The sequence below is a fragment of the Eumetopias jubatus genome, unplaced genomic scaffold, assembly GCF_037043125.1.
Source record: "Eumetopias jubatus isolate StellerSeaLion01/CBP00866 unplaced genomic scaffold, mEumJub1_p1.0 scaffold_6, whole genome shotgun sequence".
Classification (NCBI taxonomy): Eukaryota; Metazoa; Chordata; class Mammalia; order Carnivora; family Otariidae; genus Eumetopias; species Eumetopias jubatus.
The window spans coordinates 30,645,308-30,670,171 of NW_028274812.1; the positions used below are offsets into that span (position 1 = coordinate 30,645,308).

Consider the following 24,864-nt stretch of genomic DNA (forward strand, 5'->3'; position numbering starts at 1 on the left):
ATATAATCTGGCAAGCAGCCTCAGAAAATACTATTGCTCTCATAGGTTTTATATCAAGGATATAATATGAAGCCAGTACTTAAAAAAGAGACATCCTACATGAAAGACTCCATATTTTTGAAGCATTACAAACAAACAAATAAAAAAAAAACACTTACAATTAATTTATCTATCTTGTAAAATAAGGGAGTAGTACTGGATATTATTAACAAAGATTCACCCCACAGCTAACATCATACTGAATGTTGAAAAGCTCCAAGCTTTTCCTCTGAGATCAGGAACGAATCAAGGATGCCTACTCTCACCACTTTTACTCAACATAGTATTAGAAATCTTAGAACAATTAGGCAAGAAAAAGAAAATGGATCCAAATTGGAAAGGAAAAAAGTAAAACTGTCACTTTTTGTGGACGACATGATTTTAAATACAGAAAACCCTAAAGACTCCACCAAAACAGCTCTAACATAAATGGATTCAGTAAAGTTGCAAGATACAAAATCAATATATAAATCTGTTCTGTTTCTATACATTAGCAACAACTATCAGAAAGAGAAATTTTAAAAACTCACTTTACAATAGCATCACAAAGAATAAAATACCCAGGAATAAATTTAAACAAGGAGGTGAAAGACCTATACACTGAAAATTGTAAGACACTGATGAAAGAAACTGAAAAATAAACAAATAAACGGATATACCATACTCGTGGATTGAAAGAATTAATATTAAAATGTCCGTACCACCACAAAACAATCTACAGATTCAATGCAATCTCTATCAAAATTCCAATGGTAAAAAAAAAAAAAAAAAAAAAAAAAAAAATTCCCATGGTATTTTTCACAGAAACAGAACAAACAATTCTAAAACTTGTATGGAACCATAAAAGCAATCTTGAGAAAGAACAAAGCTGGACCCTGATTTCAAACTATATTACAAAACTACAGTAATCGAAACAGTATGGCATTAGCATAAAAACAGGCACAGAGATCAATAAAACAGAATAGAGCTCAGAAATAAAACCCATGCATATACAGTCCACTGATTTATGAAAAAAGAGGTGAAAATATACAATGGGGAAAAGACAGTCTCTTCAATAAGCGGTGTAGAGGAAAACTGGACAGCCACATTCAAAAGAATAAAACTACACTATCTTATACCATACACAAAAATTAACTCAAAACGGATTAGACACTTAAATGTAAAACCTGGAAATATAAAACTAGAAGAAAATAGGTGGTAAAGTTCCTTGATATCGGTCTTTGCATTGAATTTTTGGATCTAACTTTATTTTTTTAAAAAGATTATTTATTTATTTGAGAGAGAGGGAGAGAGAGAGAACCCACGAGTGGGGAAAGGGTCAGAGGGAGAGGGAGAAGCAGACTCCCGCTGAGCAAGGAGCCGGACCCGGGGCTCGATCCCAGGACCCCAAGATCATAACCTGAGCCAAAGTCAAATGCTTAACCAACTGAGCCACCCAGGTGCCCCTGATTTTTGGATCTAACTTTAAAAACAAAGGCAACAAAAGCAAAAACAAACAAGTGGGAGATAGATTAACCTAAAAAGCTTTTGCATAGCAAACAAAATGAAAAGGCAACCTACTGAATGGGAGAAAACAGTTGCAAATCACAGACCCGATAAGAGGTAAATATCCAAAAAATATAAAGAACTCCTATAACTCAATAGTAAAAAACAATAATCTGATTAAAAAATGGGTAGAGGAACTGAAGAGACATTTTTCCAAAAAAGACATACTGATAGTCAACAGGCACATGAAAAGATACTCAGTGTCACTAGTTATCAGGGAAATGCCAATCAAAACCACAATGGGCTATCACTGCATATGTGTTAGAAAGGTTGTTAACAGGAAGACAAAAAACAAATGTTGGTGAGGATGTGGAGAAAATGGAACCTTTGTGCACTGTTCGTGGGAATGTAAATTGGTGCAGCTGCTATGGAAAACAGTATGGAGGTTCCTCAAAAAATTAAAAATAGAAATAACATATGATCCAGCAATTCTGCTTTTGGATATTCATCTGAAGAAAAGGAAAACGTCAAATCGAAAAGATATATGCATACCTATGGTCATCACAGTATTATTTACAACAGCCAAGATATGGAAAAAACCTAGTGTCCATCAATGAGTGAATGGATAAAAAAGATGTGGAATATGTGTATATACAACGGAATACTTCTCAGCCATAAAAAAGAATGAAATTTTGCCATTTGCTACAACATGGATGTACCTTGAAGGTATTATGCTATGTGAAATTAATCAAACAAAAATTTTACTTATATGTGGAATCTAAAAAACAAAACAAATAAACAACAACAAAGGCAGAGACTAAAAAATACAGAAACTGATTATTGTCAGAGGGGAAGGTGGGTGTGGGGATGGGTGACATACAGGGGGTTAAGAGGTACAAAGTTCCAGTTTTAAGATAAATAATTCACTGGGGTTAAAAGTACAGCACAGGGAATATCAGTCAATAATATCGTAGTAACTTTGTATGGTGACAGACAGTAACTACATTTATCGTCATAAGCACTTTTTAATGCATATAAATGGGGAATTACTAAGTTGTACACCTCAAACTAATATAATATTGTATATGTCAACTATACTTCAATTAAAGAAAAGGTTAAAAACAAGAAAGGAATACCTATTGGAAAATAAGAAGCTTGGAAACAAATGACTTAAGCATTTGATCCAAGAAATCAAGTAAATAACAACCATAAGTATATAAGGAAGAAAATAATAAGATAAAAGTAGAAATAATACAACTAAAAAAGCAAACATGGTAGAAATAAAAATTCATCTCAAATTTTAAGATTCCAATAGTTTTTTCATGAGTATTAACAAGTAAGATTCTTCAATTTTTTGTACAGTGTAGTAAAACAACATATATATAAAATTACTATAAGAAAAATCAAATTCAATTTTGATTTCAATATAATTTTTTCTAAAATTTTATTTATTTATTTGAGAGAGAGAATGAGAGAGCCAGCACATGAGAGGGGGGGAGGGTCAGAGGGAGAAGCAGACTCCCTGATGAGCAGGGAGCCCGATGCGGGACTTGATCCTGGGACTCCAGGATCATGATCTGAGCCGAAGGCAGTCGCTTAACCAACTGAGCCACCCAGGCGCCCGTGATTTCAATATAATTATCAATAACTTTCTCACTGCCCATGGTTTAATCAGGTGTTTTGTCCTGTGTCTCAAGTAAATGCCTATGAGTTGTCCAATATTTTCTAATAAAAAGCAAAGTTCAAAACTGCACCTGTCTTAACTTCAGGAAATGTCATATTTCTAGATTTTTATTAAATGCATTATAATTGTGGTCAAAAGGACAAACTTCCAGTTATAAAATAGGTAAGTCCTGGGGTTATAATGTACAGCCTGGTGACTAAGAGTTAATACTACTGTTTCCTATATTTGAAAGCTGATAAGAGAGATTTTAAAAGTTCTCATCACAAGAAAAAGAATTTGTAACTATGTGTGGTGATGGATGTTAATGACATAGTGTGGTGATTATTTTGTAACTCATACATATATTGAATCATTAAGCTGTATACCTGAAACATAATGTTACATGTCAATTGTATCTCTAAAAATTTTTAAATAGTCTTAGAAAAAAATGCATCATAGAAGTTGAAGCAGCTTCTTCCTCACTCGATGATTTTAGGGATAAGAACAAATTGTGTTTTAGGTTCTCTGACTTTCTAGCGGTATTCAAAAACATTACTTGGCCAACCATCGCAAACTGCAACCTTAAAGCATTACTTGGAAAACACCGCCACCTGCTGGCTCTTAAGACAAGTTCATCAAAGACTACACGTACACCTTGCAGACATTGTGGGTTTGGTTCCAGACCACCATGATAAAGTGAGTAACTCAATAAAGCAAATCAAATGAATTTTTTGGTTTCTCAGTGCATATAAAAGTTGTGTTTGCCCTATACTGTAGTCTATTAAGTGTGCAACAGCATTATGTCTAAAAAAATCAATGTACATACCTTATTTAAAAAGTACTTTATTGTAAAAAAAAAAAAGCTAACCATCATTTGAGCTTTTAGCAAGTCAATCTTTGCCTGGTGGAGGGTCTTGCCTTGATGTTGATGGCTGCTGACTGATCAGGTGGTGGTTGCGGAAGGTTGGAGGTTGTGGCAATTTCTCAGAGAAAGACAGTAATAAAATTTGCCAGATGGATTGGATCTTCCTTTTATGAACAGTTTCTCTATAGCATGTGATACTGTTTGATAGCATTGGGCCACTGTTAGAACTTCTTTCAAAGTTGAGAGTCAATCCTCTCAATCTACTAAACCTACTACTTTATCAACTAAGCGTATGTAATATTCTGAATCCTTTATTGTTGCTTCAACAATCTTCACAGCATCTTCACCAGAAGTAGACTGCATCTCAAGAAAACGTTTTTGCTCATCTGTAAGAAGTAACTCGTCATCCACTCAAATCTGATCATGAGATTGCAGCAATTCAGTCACATCTTCAGGCTGCACTTCTAATTCTCATTCTCTTGCTTTTTCTACCACATCTGCTGCAGTCACTTCCTCCACTGACGTCCTGAGCCCCTTAAAGTCATCCATGAGGGTTGAAATCAGCATCTTCCAAACTCCTGTTAATGTGGATACTTTGATCTCTTCCCACGAATCACAAATGTTCTTAATGGCATCTAGAATGGTGAATCCTTTCCAGAAGGTTTTCAATTTCCTTTGCCCAGATCTACCAGAGGAAATCAGTATCTGTGGCAGCTATAACCTTATGGAAATGTATTTCTTAAATAGTAAGACCTGAAAGTTGAAATGACTCCTCGATACATGGACTGCAGAATGGCTGTTGTGTTAGCAGGCATGAAAATAGCATTCATTTCATTGTACATCGCCATCAGAGCTCTTGGGTGACCAGGTGCATTGTCAATGAGCAGTCAATATTTTGAAAGGAATCTGATTCCTCAACAGTGGGCTTAAAATATTCAGTAAACCATGTTGTAAACAGATGTGCTGTCATCCAAGTTTTGTTATTATTTACAGAGCACAGGTAGAGTAGCTTTAGTCTAATTCTTAAGGGCTCTAGGATAATTGGACCGGTAAATGAGCACTGGCTTCAACTGAAAGTCACCAGCTGCATTAGCCCCTAACAAAAGAGCCTATTCTCTGAAGCTAGGCATGGACTTTTCTCTAGCTATGAAAGCCTCAGATGGCATTTTCTTCAATCTAAAGCTGTTTTGTCTATATTTAAAATCTGTTGTTTAATGTAGCCAGCTTCATGAATGATCCGAGCCGGATCTTCTGGAGAACTTGCTGCAGCTTCTACATCAGCACCTGCTGCTTCACCCTGCACTTTTCTGTTATGGAGATGGCTTCTTCCCTTAAACCTAATGAACCAACCTCTATGAGCTTCAAACTTTCTTCTGCAGCTTCCTCACCTCTCCAGCCTTCACAGAATTGAAGAGAGTTAGGGCCTTGCTCTGAATTAGGCTTTGGCTGGAATCTGGCCAGCCACCAGATTCCAAATTAGGGAATCTGGTGGCTGGTTTGATCTTCTATCCAGACCACTCAAATTTTCTCCATATCAGCAAGAAAGCACACATTCATGCGTTTACTGGAATAGTACTCTTAAGTTCCTTCAAGAACTTTTCCTTTGCATCCACAACTTGGCTACCTGGCACAAGAGACCTAACTTTTGGCCTATCCCAGCTTTTGACATGCCTTTCTCACTAAGCATAATCATATCTGGCTTTTGATTTAAAGTGAGAGCTGTGTAATTCTCCCCTTCACTTGGAACACTTAAAGGTCACTGTATGATTATGAACTGGCCTAATTTCAATATTGTTGTGTCTCAGGGTATAGGGGGGTCTGAGGAGAGAGAGAGGGGAACGACCAGTTGGTGAAACAGACAGACACATACAATATTTCTTGATAAAGCTTGCCATCTTACATGGGTACATTTCATGGTGCCCCAAAACAATTACAGAGTAACATCCAAGATCACTGATCACCATAACAAATATAGCAATAATGAGTAAGTCTAAAATACTGAGAGACTTTTCAAAGTGTTGGAAAGATGGTGCCAATAGATTTGCTTGGTGCAGGACTGTCACAAACCTTCCACTTGCCAAAAACTCAGAATCTGTGAAGAGCAATAAAACCAGTTATGTCTGTACTACATTCTATATTTTCCATGCCAGGAAAGATATTTAAACTGAAAGGCTACAATAAACACTGTCATCAAAACAAGGCAAACCCCTAAAATCCAGTAAAAAGCCAAAAGAACAAAACCAAATAAACCTGAGAATACAGAAAAGTAGAATCTAGCTACTTTAAGTGTATTCAAGTTGCATCTGAGGATACTGAGGGAGGGGCCTCCAACGCTTTAACCACAAAATTACCATCCATGATTTGAGAAATGGCAGAAGTAGGGGAAGACTGAATATAGAGCAATATATAGAGCAATTTGCAAACAACACGAACCCTCACGGTCTCCTGAAAATTGTTCTTTTCTACAAGTGAGGCATATCATCCAAGTAATCTATTCTCTAAGAAGCTCTCAAAATAGCACATTAGGAAATAGACATCTTGTGCCCAGATTCCAACAGATTACTTGACAGTCTCTCAACACATGCCTATGACCAAACTAACGTTTTTGCCTTCTAAAAAGACGGTGTTCTTTCACATCTGTTTAATAGTATAGGAGATACCTTACTTCTTAATTTTGTCTTCTGAAAACTGGTGGTATCACTGCACCTCCCAAGGTGCTTTTAAGGATTAAATACGGTTATCTATGTCCAGTACATTGCATATAGCATGCGCTCATTATATGGCAGCTATTACTGTTTGATGGATTAACAGGTAGTTGAATTTTATTATCAAATAGTATTATTTAATGAACTGATGCAAAGCCTGAGAACAGTAACATTAACAGATGAAAAAACTGGATATCACAACAGGTTAGGCAGGGGTCAGCAAACTATGGCCAATGGGCCAGTGGCTATTTTGTAAAAAAAAAAAAAAAAAAGTGTTATTGGAACATGCCACGCTCCAGTATTTACCGAATGGCTATGTGACACAGCTGAGCGGTTCTGACGAAGACCAAAATGACCCACAAGACTAAAATAGTTACTATCAGTTCCTTTAAAAAAAAAGCTTCTCAATTCCTGGGCTAGCCCAATGAGGCAGTATCAATAAAATAAAATGTAACACTGACAAATTTTAAAGCCCACCTTTTTATTAAGATGAGCAAAACATCTGTTTGTCATGGTCCTTGACTGAATCCCGGCTTGAACAAACCAGCTGTAAGAAATATTTGAGGGCAATCAGTATGGATCTGAGTGATAGATGATATTGGGGAATTACTGTTCATTTTGTTACACGGAATGATAGAGTGGTTATGGAGACAAATATGCTTATTTTTTAGAGATGCATACTAAAATATTCAGGGAGGCATGTCATGTGTATAATTTACATTAAAATACAAGCATTTGTCATTGTCTGAATTGAGTAACAATTAGATTTGCATAAGGTTTCAGATGATTCCCTAGATGTTGGCATCTTGCCATGGGAATCAAACAAATTGGGACAATCTACTCTGAGATACAGATTTGGATAATAGACATAATTGTATTTTAGGATCAAAAAATGTCATGTTACTATTTCATTTCTTAATTGTTAAAGAGTAACAATTATTTAAACAACTGTTTAACTAGGGGATATATGTTAACATATATTACATCGTTTAATTGTTAACAATTGAACAATTGTTAAAATTGTTAACAATTCGGGGTGCCTGGGTGGCTCAGGGTGGCTCAGTCGTTAAGCGTCTGCCTTTGGCTCAGGTCATGATCCCAGGGTCCTGGGATAGAGCCCCGCATGGGGCTCCCTGCTCAGCGGGAAGCCTGCCTCTCCCTCTCCCCCTGCTTGTGTTCCCTCTCTCACTGTGTCTGTCAAATAAATAAATAAAATCTTTAAAAAAAAATTGTTAACAATTGTTAAAACTAGGGGATATATGGGTACTTGTTATATTATTTTCCCTACAATTCTGTCTGAAAATTTCCATAACAATTTTAAAGGGTATTTAAGAAAAAGACATTACTTCATACTAGGCCACACTAAGGCAACATGAAATTGTAATTACTTAAAAGACAAACAAACAAAAGCTAGGTTAGATAGGAGTGCCCAGAGCAAAGAACGTAATAGTCTTTTTTGTGACTGAAACGTCTAGAATGTCCTAACATTATCATTTAAAGAGGACAATGACAACAGATATCCAGAGGAAAGTAGGATGGTATGAAATACAAAAATAGTTGTGTGAGGAAAGTCTCAGGACATTTAGCACAGGAAAGAAAAGATAGCAGTTGTTCTCAAATATCTGAATAAAAAGGAAAATGATAGAACCAGTTAACGTCACATGGCAGCAAATCTCAAAGCCACACCAATAAACAAGTACCTACAAAGCAGTAGCCTCCACAGAAGAGAAGTCTCAAAAAAAAAAAAAGGCAGCAGGGCTAGAGAATTAACCAACAGTTCGGGATGTTACAGAATGAGTCTTCCATTCAGTGGAAGAGGAGACTAGATGGTTTCTAAGATCCCATCTAATTCTAAAATCCCAGATTCCAACATCTTAGATGCAGACATGCTACAGACGAACTTAGGAATTATATACTAAATTTTGATTTTAATTCAAGAGCTATTATGTTAATTTAGTTAAATTAGTTAATTTAGTTAAATTAACATCCCAATTCTCAACATCCCATTTTCTCTTCAACACGCATTTGTGTTCAAAGGGGCAGGAAAGGAAGACAGTTGTTAGCAGCACTAGGGGGCAAAAGTATAGGCACACGACCAAAACTGCAACCCTTTCATTTGTGTGGCAGCAAGGAGGCCATTTTCATGCATGGCGCAAGAGCTCAGCCTTTGGGGGCCCATCCTTAGGGTTGGCATTTTTGTGTTCCAGCCACAGGAAGAAAGCTTTACTAACAGTAGGCCTGGCCTCAAAAACTCTTGTACTTTCCAAAGGAAAGGATTATATATTATGCCACCCATATTATATAAAACATTTAACAAATACTTAAGTAGAAAGTGAAAGTATTTGATATACAAAACCATTATCACATTAAGTTAAACAGAAAGTTAAAGTATCTTCATTACTTTTGCCTCCACCTACTATCTGTGACTCGTCTAAATACCAATTCTGAAGAGTAGTAAGCAGGGAGCATTCATGTAAATAACTTGCATCAAAATGAACCGTTACAATTTTTTAAATCCATATAAACTATAAAAAAATATTTTTTTATGAACATTAATTAACAACAACAACAACAGCTGGGGGTTTGTCAGCAACTATCTATTTAAAAAAACAGTAAGGAAAAAATTTTATGCCTCAGTCAATAAAAATATTTGTAATGGTACCTAAAAAGTAGTGGAGGAAAATTCAAATGATGCTGATTTTCTGAATGAGTGCTTAGTATAAGATAAGTCAATGGTTTACACTCTTGTGAAAAAGTTCCAGTTAAGAAAATATTTTGCGATTTAAGAATACATAATCTGGGGCGCCTGGGTGGTACAGCTGATTAACTGTCCAACTCTTGGTTTCAGCTCAGGTCGTGATCTCAGGATTCTGAGATCGAGCCCCAAGTTGGGCTGCACACTCAGTTCAGAGTCTGCTTGAGACTCTCTCTCCCTCTCCCTCTGCCCCTCCCACTCAGGTTCACTTTCAGTCTCTAAAATATATAAATATATCTTTAAAAAATACATAATCCAATATGCATCTCATATTAATGTTTAAACAGTAGCCTACTTAAGAATTTATTTATTTATTCATTTACTTATTTATGTTGTACTAAAACCTATCTATAAAGTAAGAAAACCTGGATCCTAATAGAAGCTATGTGACAGTGGGTTAGCTCTGAACTGTTCCTACACTTATTTGTAAACAGTGCACACCATTTACTCATCATGATTGTTTTGAGGAACTAATGAGCACCTCACAAATCATAATATACTCAATTAAAGTAATGTCATATTAGTCAGTGCTAACATTAACTAATGTATTATTGTGGATAAGAATAGAAATAGTACAATTTACTGAATACAACTTGAAATTTGGGGAATCAAACTCAAAAAGAGAAATCAGGTGTACCAATTCCTTATTAAGAGCAAAATTTATTTTGGATACATTTTTTTTTTTAAGATTTATTTGAGAGAGAAAGAGGGTATACACGAGCAGGTGGAGGAGTAGGCGGAGAGAATCCAAGCAGACTCCCCACTGAGCATGGAGCCCTATGCAGGGCTCAATCTCAGGATACATGAGATCATGACCTGAGCCGTAATCAAGAGTCGGACGCTTAACCAACTGAGCCACCCAGGCACCCACTGGACAGATTTCTTAGTATTTCAAATAAATGGTTTTAATATATGATTTTTAAGGAAGATAACATGTCATTTTCTGCTTACATAAAAAATACTCAAAAACAAGTCATTCATAGTCCTACCACAGTGATAACTACCAAGTTTTTTTCCCCTATGCTCATATAGGCACACGTTTCTAGGCTGCTGAATCCTTCTATTTATCTGCACATTAAACAAGATTGAGATCACACATGTATATGCAGTCACGTCTACTCAACAAAATATTTTGTCAAAGTCTTTGGCAATTTGAGATATGAGAGAAAGCAAAATTGAATTAACTGGTGAGGATGATCCTCTTAAATACTAATGAGGGTGAGCTTGTAAAATATTACTCCTCATATTTACTCTGTTAACTGTCTCAGATCCTTTGTTCATTTTCCTTCTGAGATTCCTTACTGATCTATGCAAGCTCTTATATGTTGAAGAATATTAACCCTTTTGTCTGCTTATACTATTCCTTCTGCTAAAGTTCTTCACCTGGCTCACTCCTATTTGTTCTATAGCTCAGCATCACTTTCATTCAACCAATTCCCTAACAATGAATTGGATATCTAAGCAGTAGGCCTCCTGCTAGGGGACAGAGCTCCAGCACGAAGGAGACCTGGTAGAGGGAATAGCAGGTGTTCTCAGCTCTGAAGTGAGTTGAAAGTTATGAACTATTCATACATGAAGAAGGGCTGGCATGGCTAGAGTGGAAAGAGTGGCACAAGACTGGGCTGCAAATGCAGGGAGGGGTCAAATCATGCCTTCTAGGCTATATTAAGGATTTTCACATTCACATTCACATTTTCACAATGGGGAACTAAAAGAGAAGAAATGACATGAAGTATTTGCTTTTTTAAAAATATTATCACTGGCACTTCTGTAATGGGAGAATGGACTGGATGATAAGAATGGTCAGGAAACTCAGTCAGGGTCTAGTGGAGCAGTCCTGGTGAGAGAGGACAGCAGTGGAGACCAGGGTGGATGAAGATGGAAAGAAGGAGACAGAAGAGTGACATTTTTGGGAGATGAGGGAACAGAGTTTTGTGGCTGATATGGGGAAGAGGAAATGGGAGATGGAGGATGACTCCAGGTTCGTGGCCTAAGATACTATTTACTGAGACAGAAACACTGGAGGAAGAGCACATTGCAGAGGAGACGGGAAAAGAAGGAGGGGTAAGGATTCTGTTGGAGAAATGTTGAATTGAATGAACCTGTGAGACATCCAAAGGAAGGTCTAGAGCAGACAATCAGATAAGAGTCCATCACTCAGACAGGTCAGTCTAGATTAGAGGTGAAAATCTGAAAACCCTAGTATAGAAGGCAATTAAAACCATGATGGGTAGGGGTGCCTGGGTGGCTTAGTCGGTCAAGTGTCTGCCTTCGGCTCAGGTCATGATCCGAGGGTCCTGGGATCAAGCCCCACATCGGACTCCCTGCTCAGCGGGAAGCCTGCTTTTCCCTCTCCTGCTCCCCCTGCTTGTGTTCCCTCTTTTGCTGTGTCTCTCTCTGTCAAATAAATAGATAAAATCTTAAAAAAAATAAAAAACCATGATGGGTAAAATAAGAAATCAAAGGAAGTAAGACATCTGATCCCTAACACTGAGCCAGGGTATCCCTACTCCTGAGTCCCATTACCATGTTGCTATGCAAACCACTATCACAGCATTTTCCCACACTATAGTGAAATTTCCCATTTATTTATGTTTCCCTGGTAGACAATAGACTCCTCAGACACATGATCAAATCTTACTTATTTTTGTACCCAAGCCTTAGCATGGTTCCTGAGACACCAAACACATTCAATAAAATGTCTGCAAGAGCTTAACTGTTAGCTTGAGATCAAAAAGCAGTACACACACACACACACACACACACACACACACACACACACACACACTAAATTATAAGAGCTTAGACTCTGCAGTAGATCATTTAGGTTAAATCCAGACTCTACCATTTACCAGTAGCGTGGTGTTGGGTAGTTATTTAATGCCTCTGTGCCTCAATGTCCTGATCTATAAAAAAAGGCAGGTAACAGTACCTATCACAGAGTGTTGCAAAAGTTGACATTTTATGCAAAACACTTAGTACAGTACTTGTACACGGTAAGCATTCATATTTAGCTATCCTCGTTGCTACAATTATAATCTCCTTGCTTCCTCTTCCATGAATAGAGAAATGTTCAAAATGGAAAGGATTTCTAATTATTTGTTGTTGTCCTTAAGCTCTGGAACACAAAAACAGATCATGTTCCTTCAAGTCTAAAAGCAAGGGGGTAAAAATAAGGAATATAATTTTGATGTACCCACTAAGTGAAATTAGTATTTAAAAAAATAAATTTAGCAGTGATTTAAAAAAAAAATCCCCAATAATAACGGAATCATTTCAAACCAAGTGTTGATTGTGGGGGGTTTGGGGCAGGGGGAGCGGGATTAGGGGAGAAAGGGAATAGGAAGAGGGGAAGAGAATCTGAACAAGTCTCTTACATATTACAAAATGTATATTTTGCTAACTTTTACTTAGCTAGGTACTGGCAAACACAGGTAGACAGAAGAGTGACATTTAGAAATTAAATTGTAATACAACTGTTTATCATGTTCATTTCTAAGTGTAAATTTATTATGTTCATTTCATTTCACTTGTAAGGCATCAATTTTCTCCAGCAGGTCTTATATGTCTATATTTTCACATATTACGGGCTATCATTTCAAAAACTAGTAAGTTTATCACTTTATAGAGAATCTTGATATTTGTCCTAACTTACCCACAAGTAGCTACAATTTCTGAGACTAATCAAGCCATTACCTGATAATAAAAGTGCATACTTTTAAAAAGATTATTATTTTCTTTGTAAGTGTACATGTTAACTCACTAGGTGGCTAACAAACCAAACAACCCCTCTTTCAGCTTCTGTCTGGTTGGTGTCAGGCTTGGCATGCATAAAGCTCAAACTTCTCTGTATTCTGATTTTTATTCAGGAGTGGAATACAGGGTTCAAACTCAAATGCTGACAGCTCATCAAGAATTTAATCAAGAGAAAGCACGGCAAGGTGAAAACACAACATGTGAAATTTTCTATTTTGACAGTTTCCTTTCAACTGCTTTTACAGGTTTACCCTTCATATAAACTGTGTGCTCTAGCGTAGACAACCTGTTTAAGGTCTATGTCGTGCATGACTGCCATTTTAAGAAAAGGAAGGTAGAATTATGAAGTAAGTTAGTTGTGGGAAAACAGTATACAGACTTCAAACTTTTCTAGGTAAAAAATAGTTTTTACTACTTAGTAAAAAAGTAACATACTTTAAAAAAAGCAAACAGGATTAGAGAATTAATACTCTTTCCACATGTAAGCACCATTAAGAATTCCTTATTTTTCTCAGAGCTGTCAGGTTTTTAATAATTGGGGTCCGTGTCACTCAAAAACAGTCAGTATGGAGAACGGGGCTAAAGAGTAGAAGAAAGCCGTAACATTTTTTAAACTGGAAATTAAGGTCTGTGAGAAAACTCTAAAAATATTTTAAAATAGCACAACAGTAAGCTGCATAATTAGATAACAGACAAGTAAAAGAAAGGATTCTTACACAGAACATAAGAGTGATAACGAAGTTTTCTGACTGGAACACTAGTTCTTAACTATTAAGAAAAAGATAAAACAAAATAAACACTATGAAAAGCCTCAACCCACAGAGATACTGATTAACTAACCTTTGTAGGGCCCTAATTTTTTAAAACATTTCTAAGTTGTTCCTAATGGGCAGCCAGTTGAGAGCCACTGGGCTGAAACGCCACAACAGGTCATCAAAATAATGGAATTTCCCTTTCAGCAGGTCCTTAAAATGGGCTCTATTCTCATATCAGGCCTGTTTATCATTAGAGAACATCAAGACTTCTGCACTCTGTTTACCATGCATTGTTTCCTTAACTTGATTCACGCATGAAACCTTCACAATCTACCTTGTCCTCAGCATGGTATGAGATGTTTACAAAGTTCACTGCTGAATCTGATGTCACAGCTGAAACTCCCTCCTACTGGACCTCTCCAGAAGATAAAACACCGGGCACTCCTGATTCTCAAAATTCTCCCTTACCACCCCCTATTTTTTGGCTTCTGAGACACCTTTTCCTACACTTTCCTGCCATCTCAAATACTTCTTTCTGCTCCTTAAATTGGAAATACTTAATTGAAATCCATGACAGTCCCTGAAAAGCTCAACAATAGGTTCCAGAGGTGAGGAACTCCTTGAAATTGTATACACACAAATTTGGATGCATACCTGAGGAGGCCTTTTTTTTTTTCATATTCTCAATGAGTTTAAGATCCCCGAAGGTTATAAACCACTGCCATAAATCCTTTTTTTCTTTAAGCTTTCCAGGCTTCAATTGCTATCTATGAGTTTATGGCTCCTACATCAAACCTAACCTATCAGAGATCTGAATCCACATTCCTAACTGGCTGTTTGGCATATTCATTAAATTAAACCAACATATCCAAAATTAATCAGTCCCCTCAGAAATACTTGTGGTCTCCTTAATTCTTAATTTCAGTCAATGGAGCCACCCTCCAACACTCACACACCTAAATCAGATTTCAGAATCATCCTTCAGCTCTTCTTTTTCTCTTTACCCAGTTAAATTTTCATCTAGCTTCTTTTCTGCCTCCAAAGCATCGGCATTTTATTTTAGGCTTTCTCATGTCTTTATGGCGACTGCCTTCTAACGGAAAGAACTCTGCCTGCAGTCCCCACATCTAGTCCATCTACCAAATAAGCTACCAGAATCATCTTCCTAATTGTGCCACAGCCCTGCTTAAAGAAAAGTCTCTTGGCTCTCTTGCACGGACAAAATAGAATCTAGCTTGCTTGGCTTGGAATGCAGTGAGCTCCAAGTCTCCAATTTACCTTTTGTAACCTAATCTTCCACTTCCAACACACCTTAACAATCTCAACTTTTTACCATTTCTCCTGCAATAGCAGACCTTTTCCTAATTTCGTATTTGCCCAGGATGCCCTTTGCTCCTTGCTTCAACAGACTCGTTCGTACTTGTAACTGGATTCACTAAATATGCAACTGATGTGAACCAAGCACCGTGGCTAGACACCGGGCATACAGCTCAGAACAAAATGGTCAGGTAAGGCACGCTCACGGCAGCTGCAGAATCTGACAACAGACATGCAATTAAAAAAATTAGAGAATGTGATCTAGGTTATGAAGGAAATAAGATGACACAAGAGAAACTCTAGGGGGAATGATGCAGGCAGGCTTCTTAACTTCCTCAGAGAAGACAAATTATTCAAATGAGATCTTGCGGGATAAGGAACCAGTCATGAAACACTGAGAGAGGGATTCCGAGCAGAGGGCGCTGCAAAGGTACCGTCTGTACCATAACTGTGTGCTAGACCGCACTCCTTGAAGAGAACTGTTTAGTACAAATGTGTGTCCTTAGAATTTGGTTTAGCTGGCACTTGGTCATTGACTCAATAAAGAGTTGCTAAATTAAATGAATAAGGACAATTAAAAGAGAAAATTATGGGGCTGGGGAATAAGTAGGAAGGGTAGACATTTTTCACGATAACAAATAAGAATCTCAGTAGCCCCAGACCACTCAAGTTCTCTAGCAGCATCCTATTATTTCCTTTTTTAACTGGCTGGTATGTTCTGCTTAGTGTTCCTACACCTAACAAGTTATTATTGGTTTTAGTTTAGACCCCCAAATCCTGAAAGGTAACTGTGTTTCAGGAGCTTTTACAAATACAGAAACATGTTTCTGATGTAAGGAAAGAATTGTTTTAATTAAAACACACATACAGATCCTCAGCACTTTTGATGGACATATTCCCTTCCCTTTCTCCTAAGAGTTGCAGTCTCCATTTTAACCCCAAGGGTCCTTACACATCCATATCCTAAATTCATTCCATGATAGCTGGTTAGAGACTAGCTAACAGGTCAGTTACTTTCAGCACACATCAGTCATCCAACTGAATGGGTATGATGATAAAGCCATCGTTCCTTTCTTTAGGAAATGAGAGTGAGGATTTAACACAAGGCAAATTAAGAATGTAACTTCAGACATTTGAAACTCTTCCAATTTAACAGGCCACAAGCAAAAAGCCTAGAAAGAGTAAATTAAAAGGCACATGTTATTAATGGACACACAAATTGAACAATTATCCAAGCAGTATTGTACTATGCACTAAAGCAGAATTTTCAAGATCACTGGTCAGCTAAAGGTTTTCTCTGCTATATTAACATAAAGCTTTACATTAGCAATATGCTGCTGAGAAGATGATAAGAGTATTATTCGCATGGCTTTTTATCAGTTATAAACTGTTGAGCTGTGTCACATACTTTAGGTCCCCCATCACCACCAAAAAAGGAGTAGAGAACTGCATTAAGAAATCTAGTGTACCTTTGAGATTAGCATACCGAGTTCATGCCGAGGAAGGTCTAATGAACTGAAGACTATGCCTTCAGCATGGTTGTGCCTTCCACATCTACCCTCACCTGCCACCAGTGGAGGTCCTAGGATATGGTCAATCCACCATGAGCAGTTAAAGGATGCTCATTACAGTGTCACTCGGTTACACATGCATACAGTAACTGGAGATAGTCAAGAAGCTCACTTTAGCCATAAGCTGGTAAGGAAAAAAAAAAGGCTTTGTTGCTCAACAAAAGTATGTGGAAAATTAAAAAGAATGGGGTGGTTCTTGTTCCACAAAAGCTTCAGGTTTCATGAATCTTAGCTGAGGTTCAACCAATGATGGGTTCTGTAAATGTTGACCATAGTCAAAAACCAAATTCCCATCTTCTTATCTGTACTTTTGGATTTCACATTAGCTTTGTCTTTATATCTCAAGGACAGCAACACCTATCCCTAAGAAAGTGCGGTGGAAAGAACATAAGGAAACATTAACAATGTGTTAGTCAAACCTTTATTTCAAAAAAGGCTTTTATTCTGGGCAATATGGACACCATAGAGACCTGGTCTCCTGGTCCAAAAATTTCCCACTCCAGTCCTTAGAATATCTAAAATTAAAGGATATATGTAAATGTATATATCAAATATCTATATCTATATAGATATCAGCGAATTAGCCATGACCATTTCCTTGCTTATCTCAGTATTTTTCAGATTCAGAATCCATGATGGCTATGGGAATAATGTTAACAATACTTTATCAATATTAAATCAATCTGGCCAACATAGTGATTACTCAACTAAATCAGCAATATCAACTAGACTTCATTCTCTTTAAACAGGAAAACAAAAGCCACATCTCCAAATACAAGCATATTGGCCAATTTTCTTAGTGGGGAAAGGTATAAAAACCAACTAAAACCAACAAAAACAGCACAACATGGAAGAAAGTGTTGTGAAACTCTACTCCTATACAATTAAAGCAAAACACATTTCTAATAGTATCTTTTATATAAACTTCTATAATACACATTTTATAAAAATATCATTTCAGCTAAAAACCAAGAGCTGGATATTAGCCAAAAAGGGAAAGAACAGTTTGCAATTCATTGTATAAATGAAAAAACAGAAACATTTATTTTCTGTCAGCAGTTTCAAGTGTCCATATAACTAAACTAAAACATTTGGACTTAACTTTAAAAGGCGAACCATTTCAGTAACAGCCTAAACAAAGCCACAATTATCAAGTTATTTCCCTGATTAGGCAAGCCTCAGTATACTGTGTCGGCCTTACCATAAACAAATAATTTTCCAATCGTATGCAGTCACTCTTGAGCCACCTGAATTACTGGAGCAGAGCAGCAGTTTCAGCTACTTCTAAAATTACAAGAAATCTACTAAAAGCTACTATGTACAACATTTATAGTGACACAGAAAACTCAAGTTAAATGGCTTGACAAAGACACCAACAAGTTTCGAGTTTACCATTTCAGGTTATACAAGCAAAAATAGTGTCCTCTAAAGAAAGACGAATTCTGCTAAATGAAACCATTGGGGTCTATTCCTTTTATTCAGAAGCACCATACAGCAAAACAAGCGGTCAAGTCCACAGGGTAATAGCATTTCAATAGCTGCAACGTGGTGCCAGACCAGGCTTTGTTGGCCTTCCTTTTCCAAGAACCAGAGATGTCTCTTTTTACTTAGTCCATCTGCCGTAAGTGATAACCAGATGCCTGTGTGATAATTCAAAATTAAAACAAAGTGCTTCCCTCCCCCCAAAACCTAACAGCAGAGACGAATCCAACAGTCAGTGATCGCAAATCAAGAATTCCAATGCTTTAACAGAAAGTCCCCAGAAGGAAGAAAAAAGCATACAGCCGGTTCACCTTTAATGTGCTGCCTAGTACCGCTGCTAGGAGCATCAGCTACTAGTTTTTCAGCTCACTATGCTGAGCATTGTTCTGGTGCTTTACACTTAGCTCTCACAGCAACCCCCACAGGCTAGTACTAATATTAACCCCACACTGTGGTTGAGGAAACTGGGGAATCCAGGCAGTGAAATAACTTGCTCAAGGCCACATCACCAAGAAGCAGAAAACCACTGTGCTGAACACAGACAACCCGTATCCAGAGTCCATATATCAACCTTAATCCCAAGAAAGCATAACTGATTTTGATAAAAAATGTTCTGCCTCACAATGAAAATACCTGTAATTTATCAGCCAAAGGAGGTTAGCACCTGATTCTTTGGAATTATTTAATCAATAAAAAATTTCCGACTTAAAATACTAAGAGTCATCCACACATGTCCTGAGAAAACTCAACATTGACTCTGACTTGCAATACTCTTGACTGATGAATGAATCCTGTGTGGTCAAAGTCGACAGCCAAACTTTTGTGCTGCATTTTTTGGGTGAAATTTTAAACAGTTTTATTATTGATTCCTGCATGAAGGCCAATCTGAACTGTCCCAAAATTTACCTTACTGTATTTTTTTTAACATTTAATGGGATCCCTAGCAGCATGTCTCCCATACAAAACAAGCCACTTAAACCAAACCTTGAATTTTATCACCAGTCACAAGATAAAACCAGATGAATATAATTTCTGATACAACCTGATTCTTTTTCATTAATGACATACTTCTGGAATCTTGGTTTTTCCACAACTACACACACTCCATCTCCCTACTTAATAAAAGGCTGTATCACAATACAAAAGTCAAATTTGCATACGTGGGCTGGAAAGACCTCAAACATGCACATACTCTTTCTCCTTTTTGAAACTGCCCAAGGTGGTATTCTTGGGACAAGAGAAAAGACTGCATCTACTCAAGGCAGAAAATCATTATTTTTATTGTTTGAATTGGTTTAGAAAAAAAAAAAAAAGGCCCTAATCATGTACGAGAAATTTTTGCCGCTTATAACTTGTAGCCAGCATAAAAAAGTTGAAATTGTAGACAACAAGAATTAGATTACTAATTAGATTAGAAATCTGAAAGATTCCCCTCATCTACCAGACAACTCCCTGAAGTGAAAGAATAAATATGTATACATCCTTTTATTAAAATGTTAATCTTCAAATATGAACACACATGCATGACATTAATATACAACAGGATAGCAACTCATGGTCCCGATCCTCGAGGAACTTCTAATTTAGCGGACATGATGAAATCTGTACACCAACAGCACCAGAGTAACAAAGGATTTAAAATTCATATTTGTGATGTAATGTATGTTGACTAATATAACATAATAAAATAAAATTAAAAAAAGATAAAATACACATTTGTGTGTCATGTTTTGGTATTCGTGTATGGCATTTCTCTGCTATCTACAAGTGCACAAAAAGCACCTGAAAAGAAACACCTTTCATCCAGCTGTACATACCTGACGTGGCATCAGGCATATAAAAGGTGCAACAAATATGAATATAAATTTCAGGAAATCCTTGTTTTTTAATTTAAATGTCACAACATAGCTATATTTTCAAAGCACTACAGGTTTTCGGTTAGAGACACTGTGGAAATACTCTACTATAAATTCTTCTAAAGTCAATTTAAATTTTATTTTTCAAAGCAATAGTAATTTCATCACATGGTCGATGATGCAACAGAAGGAAATCAATCACCAGATTATTACAGACATCCTTCACCTAAAAACAACACTGACACCCACTCAACTATATTATACAATATTTATTTTAAATGATGTGCCACATCCATAAGAAATAACACTCTAAAAATATTCAGTTGCATATTGCACATGTATTTGTTCTACTTTAGAGCAAATTCTGCACATTCTATATATGTATATAGTAGGTCCCCTTCATCTGTGCGGGATATGTTTCAAGACCCCCAGTGGATGCCAAAGCTATGTAATACCAAACCCTATACATAGTACGTTTTCCCCATACATACATACTTATGACAAAGTTTAATTTATAAATTAGGCACAATAAGAGATTAACAACAAAAATAAAACAGAACAATTATAACAATATACTGCAATAAAAGTTAACGTGAATGTGGTTTCTCTCTCTCAAAATATCTTCATGTACTGTACTCACCCTTCTTTTTGTGATAATGTGAGATGATAAAATGTCTGTGTGTTGAGATGAAGTGAGATGAACGATGTAGGCCCTATGACCTAGTGTTAAGCTACTATTAACATTCTGAGGATCATTTGCTTCCAGACCATGGTTCACCAAGGGTAACTGAAACCATGGGAAGCAAAACCACAGATAAACAGGGAACCACCATACATCCACAAAAATTTCGAGACAAAAATTTTCCACATAAAGAAAAATTTGTGGAAATAACTTCAACTGTTCCCTCAAATTTGGCAAAATGTAATTTCAGTCAAATATTCAGATCCAAAAATAATCAGAAAAGACTAATGTTAAGAAAAGTGTTTTAGAATAAGAGTTATGAAAATCTTAGGTTCAGATAAAAGCACACAGTAAAATCTACAATACTCTCTTACCTTTAAAAAAGTGACTATGTCTACAGTTATAATACTACCACTCGAACTTCTAAAACACCTTTAATTCTGAAAAATTGCAATATTTTGTACATGCCTTACTTCAATACAGTCTTTTGAGTCTCTCAGCATGAGGCTCCTAACCTGTTGTATTGCACAAATAGAATGAATACAGACATGTGACATGACCACTCCAATTCTCCAAATAAAGGGGAGGGATACAGAAGGAAAATACAACAAAGTAAGATTAATGAAAAAGATATATAGGCCAACCACATATGTTGAAAACTCCATAAGAAACAAATAATACAAATAGCACAAAAAATCATTTTGACATGATTAAATAAGGAGAGGAACTAAAACACCACCCAACACTGGGAATGGTGTCGTAGGGAGCAGGGAACGCAGAAATTGGGACTGTTACTAAAGGTGGAAGCTAGGGCCTAACACCCACTCTAACACGGAAGGGATAGAGGTAAACACAAATAGGTCTAGGTGAAGTGAGTATGATGGCAACCCTGAGATTGAGGAAATTCACTAAGTCTCATAGGCACTATGAAAATCTCGGGACTCAACATCCAACAGCCTCAAGTGTGGTCATCCTCCAGGATATCCTTCACAGAAGAACAGCTTTACGAAAAGATTAAACAACAGTCCTTGATTCATTCACCTAAAGGTGACAATACTGTGTTTTTCCTCTGAGGAGTCCTAAAATGCTATTTTAAGTCTCCCAATGTATATACTTCCCATTAAAAGAAACTGCCCACCTCTTTGCACATCCATGAACTTCCTTTAACAAGAGACACTGAACCTCAATTCATCTCAATTCCATGAAAATGCCTGAGTTAAAAACTCTATTCTGGCACCAGTCAACCAATCAAGAGCACTTAGTAGCACTTAGACCATTACAGTTTCTGATTTTGATGGCAGAGAGCATGAAGAGAGGGGGCTGGGGATAAGAATGACACATTTCGTTTTAAGACAAGCCAGGCTTAACAACAACAACAACAACAAAAAAGCGGGAGACAAACAGAGGCTGTGGTTGACATAATTGCCTCTGTGACTTATCAGTTTTATTTTCATCTTTAATCCTCGATTTTATATAAAGAGCTTTATTTTCACTGGACACAAAAATGATATTCTCTAGTAGGTATATGTAGCCTTTTCAGTATGCCACAGGGAAACCTCATTTACTGACCTGGAATGATTTGGGAAAGCATAAAACCATTAAATAGTGATGTAAAGCATAAAGAGGTAATATAAGCTGATAAATATGTAACTGGACGTATCAGACTGTGAATAATTCTTCAGAACTGATAGCGATAAAAGTCCCTTCTCCATTCGAATGAACTGCCATTTTCTGAAACTTTAACAGACAGTAGATTATGCTCCAATAGCTAAATCTTTTCCTTATATTTATCTTTTTCAATTTTCTCAGGGATTCTGTAACTGGTTTTTCACACAAAAATCAAACCAAGCCTGTTTCCTCTTTTTTTTTTTTCCTTGAGCCAATTTTAAGGCACTGTTCTTAACCCTAAATACAGAAGCCCACGATGGTTAACTACCAGTGTCGCTCTGGAACTGCAGGTGACAGATGCAGCCGGAGAGCTCACAGATGTGGACTGGCTGCAGTGTGAGTCTTATTGCAATGAGCACACTGACAGAGCCTGCAGATGCACATTTCTGCAGAAGGGGTCTTAAAAACCGTCATTCCCAATTAAATTTACTTTTAGGGCTCTTACTGGCTATCATTAAGCGCTTATCCCAATTCTCATCCTTGCTTAGCCCTACCCACAATTCATTTTATCTTCCTTAGTTCCAGACTCTTCATCACACCTAATTTGGTTAATAGCAATAATAATAATAAAGCAGGGCTGTTGGCATTACCAGCACCAGGAACCGCGAAGGTGCTATTTGGGAGCCTTCCCGCCGCGGCAGAGGCCGCTGGAAGTTTTCTGGTAAGCAATGGACCCCTAGCATCTTTGCAGGATCCTTCTTTCTCTGGGTGAGAGCTTCACAGAGACAGATGGGGAAGCACCCTTCTCCTGTCTTTCCTAGGGATGGCTAACACGAAAAATAAAATACCTCTTTTCTTATGCTACACCCTGCTCGATAACGCTCGCAGGCAGGGACGCCCCGCCCCCACGCCGTTATCCCTGATGAGCTCCCCAAATATCACCCTGTCCTCCTAAGAAGTGGAGCCTCCCTCGGCCCCCGGACCAGTTGCCCCCACCTTAGTTCCTCTCCTCGGGTCGTCCGCCCCCGCACCTCCCACCCGCAGCACGGCCCCGCTCTCACACACCACCCCCGGCACTCAGGCCGCCCAGTCGCCCGCGCTCCCCCAAGCCCAGGGTCGCCTACGGGGTTACCGTGGGAAGAGGGGGCGGCGGCAGAGAACGCGGCGGCAGCGCTGCTGCCGGTTACGTCGGACGCGAAGGATAAGCTGGAGGACAAGGATGATGATGAGGCGGGCGCGCTCCCCAGTCTCCATGGAACTCCCGCCCCGGCCCGTTGCTAGGAGCCCCCGAGGCTCGGGCTCCGTCTTTCGTGCTTTGTTGTTCCGGGTACTGGGCGGCCGCTTCTTCCCCGCGACAATAAATAGACCAGGCGCGGGGGGAGCATAGAGACAGAGCGCGGAGGCTAGAGCGCCGCCGGACAGGGTGCCCCTGGGTTCCTCGCTAGCCAGTCATTTCCGGCTCTCACTGCTCCCGTCACTTTCCCCCCGCCCCTTTCCCCACTTTCCCTTCCTCCTTCCTCGTCCCCCGAGGCGGGCCCCTCCCGCTCCTGGGCTTGGTGATGTCCGGGTATTGGGGGCAGGGATTAATATTGGGCTGGACGTTTTTTGCTTGAGAACCGTCTAAAAAGATTTCGAAAAAAATTGCGTGACCTTTATACATTTTTAGCTGATATCTAAACTTAAGTACGTAATTCCTGGCATACAGTATACTATAAAAGGACTTTAAATTTTTTTGTCGAAACCATAGAACCTTCTCGTTAGCTCATTCAACTGAAAGGTCCACTGTTTAATATAATTAGCACAACTAGTTCTCAACAACTAAATTTATTTTCTAAGACATTTTTCTGTCTGAAAAAGTCCTCTTTCGTTTTTTCAGTTAAACGCGTTATTTTACGACGCTATAAAGCTTTCATTAAGGAATTCTAATTCTAGTCCTAAAATACAGCGACAGGGGATGATAGCGGATGGATGGATGGATGGATGGATGGATGGATGGATAGATGGATAGATAGATAGGGCAGGGAGCTTAGGTCATACTTCTGTCGCCTCTCCCTTCGCTATTCCTTACTCAACTTGGGTTTGTGGTCAGGGCTCCGCCTTGGAGCCCAAGCACTTCAGTGGCTTTTTCGCAGTGTAGCCAGATCCGGGAAGGATGGACGGGGGAAGAGGGCTGCTGCAGGCTGGGGCTGGGGCGCGGGGCAGAGCGGCTGTTCAGGCCAACGGGCGTAGGAGGGCGCTCACTTGCTAAATTTCCTGAGACCCTTCCACGGCTCTGCGCTCAAATAGCCCTGGAATGATCCGGGGACCCCGGGAGGCGCACCCTCG

General features: G+C 38.1%; 1 protein-coding gene across 1 annotated transcript in view; it reads right to left on the reverse strand.

The window, feature by feature from the left end:
• The window catches only part of TBPL1 (TATA-box binding protein like 1), a 35,680-nt gene extending 11,773 nt beyond the window's left edge, over positions 1-23,907 (reverse strand). The window contains exon 1 of the mRNA XM_028125334.2: positions 23,672-23,907. The gene's annotated coding sequence lies outside the window, so the exon portion shown is untranslated. The remainder of the gene's footprint in view (positions 1-23,671) is intronic.
• Positions 23,908-24,864: the final 957 nt, after the last annotated feature.